This window comes from Ursus maritimus, unplaced genomic scaffold (genome assembly GCF_017311325.1).
Source record: "Ursus maritimus isolate PB19 unplaced genomic scaffold, ASM1731132v1 scaffold_11, whole genome shotgun sequence".
Classification (NCBI taxonomy): Eukaryota; Metazoa; Chordata; class Mammalia; order Carnivora; family Ursidae; genus Ursus; species Ursus maritimus.
The window spans coordinates 64578667-64586324 of NW_024423453.1; the positions used below are offsets into that span (position 1 = coordinate 64578667).

General features: G+C 45.9%; 1 long non-coding RNA gene across 1 annotated transcript in view; it reads right to left on the minus strand.

Annotated features, from left to right (window-relative positions):
* LOC103675950 overlaps positions 1-1634 on the minus strand; it is a 48354-nt gene extending 46720 nt beyond the window's left edge. The window contains exon 1 of the long non-coding RNA XR_571961.1: positions 1574-1634. This is a non-coding gene — a long non-coding RNA (uncharacterized LOC103675950). The remainder of the gene's footprint in view (positions 1-1573) is intronic.
* Between the last annotated feature and the right edge of the window lie 6024 nt (positions 1635-7658).

The following is a 7658-nucleotide window of genomic DNA, read 5'->3' on the forward strand; positions in this document are numbered from 1 at the left end:
TCCCTTGGACATAGGTCAGGTGGTAACAGCTTGAAGGGTGCCTGGGGGGTGCAGTCATTAAGCGTCTGACTCTTGATTTTGGCTCAGGCTCTGATCTCAGGGTGGTGAGATTGAGACCGTTGGGGGCTCTGACCTCAGTGGAGACTCTGCTTGAGATTCTCTCTCTCTCTGTCGCCCCGTCCCCTTGAGCATGCTCACACAGGTGCTCTCGCTCTCTCAAATAAAGAAATCTTTTTAAAAAGGTGATAACAGTTTGAAAGACTTTTTTAAATTTTTGATTGTTATCTCCAGTCAAGAGTCTGTCTAGCAAAAAAGGAATCTGTTCACGTAGCATTTTACTTTTGGAAGGAACAGTAAAAAAAATGTAATCATCCAACGCTCTCTTCTTAGAGGCAGAAATGTTTTAGAATCAAGCTTGTCTGATTTCCCATCTTCTGCCTTTTATGTTGAGCTAATTTGCTAATTAGGATCATGTTCATCTGAAGAATATATCTTTTAGTTTTCTAAATCTTTATTATTAACAATAAATGAAACTGCTTGGATTTCACAAGTAAAATCAATCAATTGATAATTATTGGAATGAATATAACATAGGGTGAGGGTTTTTAAAATATACGTACCTTTAAAAATACATTTTATTTTACATTGGGGATAGGGATCAGAGGACTAAAGAGCTTTTCTGAGCCTTTAGATGTGGGCAAAAGGATTTCATTTTAGAATTGTAGCCTGGAGTTTTCAGGTTGGGATTATTTTGGGTTGGCATTATTACCAGGGGGAACATTATTACCAGGGAGTGAGGCTGAATGAATGGAGCCTTGCAGTGTGACCCAGAAACAGGCTGAGGAGGACAGACACCAACAAGCTTTAAGCTATCGCAGGTGCCCCCCTTTCCAGTGCATTTAATCTGTCAAACTTTATTTTTTTGAAAGCTCAACTTGTAGGATCTCCAAACTAGGGTCAGCTGTGATGTGAGGGGGCTCTGGCTGTGGCAGCAGGGACTGCTGGGAAGCAGTGTCCTGGGCAGTAGTCCTGCGGCGCGGTATGTTTCGGTCTATTAGAACTTGAGGACACCCACTGGTTTTAGATCACAGGATAGCCACCTCCGGATAGGGTGGCGCAGGCGGCGCACGTGATAGACACCGCTCACCGAGTACCTGAAACCGCGGGGGCTCAGGATCCCCACCCACACTGTGAAACAGACCCCGACCGACATCTAAATTTTCCTGAGTTCTCACACATGCACACATCCGAAGAAACCCAGCCCACACCCACACAAGTTCTCCCACATTCTAACCCCACCCCGGAGTTTGCAACCACACACAAGGCAGAACGGATGAACCAAGAGCTTGAAATTACCCAGGCACAAACTCCCCAAATCAGGCTTCGCATAGCCCCACAGTCTGGAGGGAACCGAGAAAGGGACGCAGACAAAAGAGTTTTAAAACAGACCTCTCCGAGCCAACCTGATTGCTCCATGCCGAAATTTTGGCAGCTTAAGTCTTCTCCAGTTTGAACAAGAAAAAACTCTATACCCACCCCCCCAAAAAAGGACGGTTCTGAAGAGCCCCCCTACCTTGCTGCAGAGCCAGGTGGATAGGTCTCCGAGGCTGAGAAGGGTGCGACCTAAGCCCCGGCGGCTGCCCGCAGGAGGGGCACAGCTGCGGCCAACAGCGGAGGCGGTGGCCTCTGGCCCCGCCCCCAGGACGCCCCGCCCCCCGGCCGCCCGGCCCGCGCCCTACAAACCCTCCCAGCTCCGCCGCCGCTGCCGCCGCTCGGTCACCTCCCAGCGCGCGGACTACAGAGCCCGGTGCATTGTGGGAAGCCAGAGCCCAAAGCTGGGCGGACGCTGACCCCTGGTGGGCGCAGTTCCAAAGGGCGCCCCGGGGCTTGGGGTGGGGGCGCTTGCAGCAGCGGTGGGAGTTGCAGCCCAGAGGGAAGGCCGACCACCCAGGGCCACCCCAGCGAGCTGGTGTCTGTTGCATATCGCTCTTATCTCAGTAAAATGTTAGAATAAACCCAGATGCTCTAAAAGTCCCTGAGCCCCCCCCCCACCAGTGACATAAGTAAAAACTAAAGGAACTTGGAGACTTAAGGAAAGCTTTTTAAACTAGGGAAAATACTTTTTTAATTGTAAGACTAAATGACGTCAAGATTATGGAGAAATCTGCACTTAATTTTTATTTCTGGTAAAACCACAGATGGGCTCAATCTGTCTAGAGAATATGGGAAAAAATGTAACAGGAACTAGGAGACTGGAATCCAGGGCTTTCTCTTCTGGGCATACACCTCAAGGAAATAATTCAAAGGAGTAAAAAAAGGAACTTATACAAAAGTATTCATAGTGAAAAATTAGAAAATAACAATGACTAATAATATGTGAAAGGCACAAAAATAATATGTTGCTATTTAAATAAGAAAATGAATAGTATCATTGTGTAGAATGATTTCTATCAAATAACCTTAAATGAAAAACAGAACAGAAGAAAGCACATGGCTGGGTGCCCTGGTGGCTCAATGGGTTAAGCATCTGACTCTTAGCTCAGGTCTTGATTAGCCCCTCAGGTCCTGAGTTCAGGACCTTGGGCTCTGTGCTGTGCTGGAGCCTACTTTAAAAAAAGAGAGAGAGAGAGAGAGAGAGAAAGTAAGCACATGGCCAATGATTCCAACCATGTGAAAATGTATGTGTTCCCATATACAAAGAAACTTTGGAGTGATGTAAATAGTTTATAGAGTTTAATATGTCTTAAGATTCCTTTATTTTCATTAAATAACTTTTCAAACATTGCCAAACTGTTGGGACTAGTTCTAATTTTGGATGGCATTACAATACTTTAGTTTCAGCTCACTCTAAGTAATAAAAAAAAAAAAAGTTGTCTAAAAAGAAAACATTCTCAGGCTGTAGTGAACCATGACAATTTTACTTGTCTGCAAACCCTGGTGGGACAAAAAAGGAAATAAGTTTACTGGGGAAGGTGTATCACTCCGCTAGCACTGCCGTGACGAAGGACCACAGACTGGGTGGCTCAAACAGAAATGTATTTTCTCACAGTTCTGGAAGCTGGAAGTCAGACCAAAGTGTCAGCAGGATTGGTTGTTTCTGAAAGCTGTGGGAAGGGGAAAAATCTGTTCCAGGCCATTCTCTTGGTTTGGAGATGGCCATCTTCACATTCACATGATGTTCTTCCTGTATGTGTGCCGAGGTCCAAATGTTCTCCTTTCATAAGGACACCAGTCATATTGGATTAAGGGCCCACCTTACTCCAGTATGACTCCATCTTCTCCAACTACGTTCACAACAACCATATTTCCAAATAAGGTCATGATCTGAGTACTGATGATTAGGACTTGAATCTATTAATTTGGGAGAGCAGAGAGAAGACACAATTCAACCCATCACAGTCTTCAAGTGTAATCTTATGAAACGCACACCCACCCAATGACAAAAGCGATAGTATAATGTGTACCATCTCACACGTATCAAAACCCTAACAACTTAAATCCAGTCAAACTAAATTGATGACAACTTTCTTCCTCTGTCCTTTAAAACCATCCAGGCCTTTTTAGTTGAAACCAGGGATGTTAATGAGATAAAATAGCCCAGAGGCTTCATAAATAGTATATCTGATGTGTCCAGCCTCTAGCGGGAAGGGCTTGAAGATGTGTCCAAATGCCTGGAGGAGGGCAGCACCCCTTGCATTTGAGCCTCAGGAACATGGGCAGGAGGAATTACAGGAAGCAGGACCCCCATCACGGGAGGGCACACACAAGCGCTCTCCTGCTGAAGTCAGCTTTAGTGCAAGAGGCTGATGAGAGCCCTTGCAGCTTGGGGACGATGCCCCACAGGGTGGAATGTGGTCTCTCTGAACGGAGCCAGTCTCCTCCAACAAACCTTACCACGTGGGTGGGATGAGAAGCTCCATATTTTCACTGAGCCCTGCCTCCTGCGTTCTGAGGTGATCTTCTGAGGACCCAGAAGATCTCTGAGATAAATGAAGCCCTGTCTGACACTTCTGGATCAGTCTGTTTGTTACATTCTGAAAGAACCAGAAGCCCAGTCAGTGGTGTACCGATAAAAAGGACAACTGGCTCTCCAGAAAGAAAAGCTCTGATTTGTGGTGTTTACGGGTTTCTGTGGTGTAAATACTCCCGCGTGGCTGATCCCAGGCTACCAACACGAGGCCACAGAGCACAGAGTAGGAGCTCCAGCACACCACCAGGCCCGGGGAATTGGTTTAATGGGGTCTCAAGGCTGGGAGGCCGCTGGCATGAAGCCAGAGCTGGGAGCACCCCGGTGAAAGGTGGGCAGAAGGGGCAGCCCTTGTGCGTTAAGAGCAGACAGGGCAGCAGGGCTAGTGGCAAGCTGTGGGCAGCGGCTGAGTATGTGGCTCAGTAAGAAGCAGGGTCCACACGCAGCCTCTGGGGCAGTGGGGATAGGAAATAGGCAGGAAGACCAAACACAGCAGGTGGCCAAAGGGAGGAAGTGCATTCTTTCCGAGCTGAGAGAGGCTCACCCGGTCAGGGTAGGAGAAGTAGGACAGGCAGCTTCGGGGCACAGGTGAGGCAATCAGAATTTTCTCAGACTGGAGGGAAACACCCCTCTTTTATTTCCCTCACTAGGGCCCTCTCCTGGTAGAACCTTGCCAGGAAGAGACACTTAGTTTAGAGCTTCCAGGGCTCACACAGATCCTTCTTGTCAACCGAGCTAAATCCCACAGGGACTTCCTCCCTGTTAGAACAGAGTAAAGCTTGTGTGAAGGCAGGTAAGGAAACCAAGGCAACTTAAACTGGACCTCGGGGGCCTTGTGTCTGGTGCAGATGAGTGGTGGACCTGGGCCCCACTTATTATTTCTCGCCTAGCCTAACCCAGTAGGGTTTCGAGCTCATCACTGTGCTTTCAGTATTATTCTCGTACCCTCTATGCCCCGCACCTGCTGGAGTGCTCTGTTTCACAGGCAAACCTGATCACACATACGTTCCTCCTACTTAAGAACCCTTTCCTGGGTCAAGTTCACTCTCACTCGGCACACAGGCTTTTCCTAATCTGACATCTACTCGCCCCTCCAGCTTTACCTGCTGCTCCGCTCCTGCTAACTTCCCTTTATCTAGGTTGCCATTCCCAAACAAGCTATGTTTTCTTGATTCCGGGCCTTCATGTTTGTGTTTCCGCTAAGTTTTTACTCTTTTCCTAGCTCTGTGAGTCTGTGCCCATGCCTCGCATCTTAAGTCACATTTATAGTTTTATTATTAAATTCCTAGGGTTTTTTTTTTTTACTCTCTTTTTATTGTGGCAAAATATATATAACATAAAACTTACCATTTTTAGGGATGCCTGGGTGGCGCAGTCAGTTAAGCGTCTGACTCCTGGTTTCAACTCAGGTCATGATATCAGGGTTGTGGGATCGAGCCCCACCTCAGGCTCCATGCTCAGCACAGAGTCTGCTCGAGACTCGCTGTGCCTCCTCTTCCCCCCTTCTCTCTCTAAAGTAAATAAATAAATAATTTTTAAAAACTGACCATTTTTAAGTGAGAAATTGAGTGCCATTAATTACATTCACAATATTGTGCCGCCATCACCACTATTTCCATAATTTTTCATCACCCTAAACAGGAACTCTGTACCTATTAAACAATAATTCCCCACACCCCCATCATCCAATCTCTGCTAACCTTTAATCTACTTTCTGCCTCTATGGGTGTGTGTATTCTAGATATCTAATATAAATGGAATCATACAATATTTGTCCTCTTGTGTCTGGCTTCTTTCACTTAGCATAATATTTTCAAGGCTCATTCATGTTGCAGCATGTGTCAGAATCCCATCCCTTTTCCATGGCTGGATAATATTCTATTGTATAAACATACTACATTTTGTTTATCCATTCATCTGTTGATAGACACTTGGGTTGCTTCCACTTCTTGGGTTATTGTGAATAATGCTGCTCTGAACATTGGCATATTCTTCACATGTTTTTCCCTCCACGTGGTAAGATCTTCTTTCTCTTGTAGACTGGGCTAATTTCTATTTATGTCAGAGAATCCTTTATACGTAGAAAATGGTGGAACAGGAGGCCAAACCCAAACCTCCTGACTGTGACCAGGGATATTTCCACTTTGCCCCGCTGAATGACAGACTTGCCTAGGTGGGCTATCAAAATGCAAGTGGGAGGACTGCAGGCAGCAAAGCCTGAGGAAGCTGGTTAGGAGGCTCCAGAAATAGAAGTTAGAGCTAGGGCCTGGGCCAAGGGTGGCAAAAATGGGTCTGCGTTTGATCCTCATGAATGTCCACAGGCAGCCATTTTCATAAAGTAACGATGTGTGTGGATCACGGTGGGGTGTCTATATTTGAATTGGTTGACAGAAGAGTAGAAAAGAACGGGAGACAGATGGGCAGAAGAGAGATTAGAGTAAGTGGTCATGGGAATACTCAGCAGAACCTTAGTCAATCTGCCAAATCATACCGTAACAATGAATATGGTCCAATAAAGACAAAGTACGTAGCGGGATGCCAGCATGCAACTTTATTTCATCTGCTTTTATGTGAATATAAGTAATTGAGCATACTGAATACAAACAAGGATAATTCAGTGACCATATATTAATGGCACGATCTAGTCTGAATTCGGTCAAACCCAGCTCGTTGCTGTTATCCTTCCCCCCTCAGAAATACTCACTGAAAGGCTCTTTGATTCTCTCTCCTGCCCCAAAGCCTAGAGGCCTTGTACTGGATATTGTTGGCATTTACTGCAAAGTTGTAAGACATTCCGATTTGTATACTCAGAGGTCCCTTTAGGGGAGTCTGACTTACTCAGTTCGTAGAGCGTGTGACCCTTGATCTCTGATCTCAAGATTGTGAGTTTGAGCCCCACATTGGGTACAGAGATTACTTAAAAACAAAATCGTAAAAAAAAAAAAAAAGTCCCTTTATAACACTAGTCATGGGTACTCATGAAGCAAAATTGGAAGTAAACAGCCAGTATCTTCTTTCTGTGTCTTTTCCTTCCAGGCACCAGGTGTTAACAGGTCTGAATCATTAAGGGTGGAATTTTAGGCATGAGTAGGAAATAAATTTTGGGGATGTGGCAACCTTGCTGGCACTCCTCAGATCACACCATCAAGACACAACACATACTCAGCCTGGCTGAAAGGCCAGCCCTGCCTGGACAGATCCTCTCAAGCCTGAGACACTGACAAGAAGAGGGCTTTGAAAGAATGTCCTGCTTCTTGGAGTTGAGCATAGCTAGACATACTGGTGCTCTCTTGATGCAGTCCGAATGAAAAGGGTTTAAGATGATAAAAGAGGATGTGGCTGAAAGAAGGAAGTAAAAAGGAGCCTTGGGGAATAAGCCTGGGAATCAATTTTGTCTTTCCCTCAATTTCCTAAGCTTAGTGAGAGAAGCCACAGCAACTCCTAAGATGGACCTATGAGGAGCCACTAGGTGTCACCAGGTCATTCCCTGAAGCCCTTGTCTGTTCCTAGCTCCCTCTCCATACCCAAGTCTACACTCAGTGCAGAACTGCTAACCAACTCACTTCGAAAGGAAAGCTCTAAAGCTTTCAGGCTATATCAGCCTTGTGTATAAATCCCAAAGAGCACAAGATTTGCCTTTTACATCTGACTACCTCTCCTTTCTCTCTATGGAGCTTCCATCTTCCTGTCT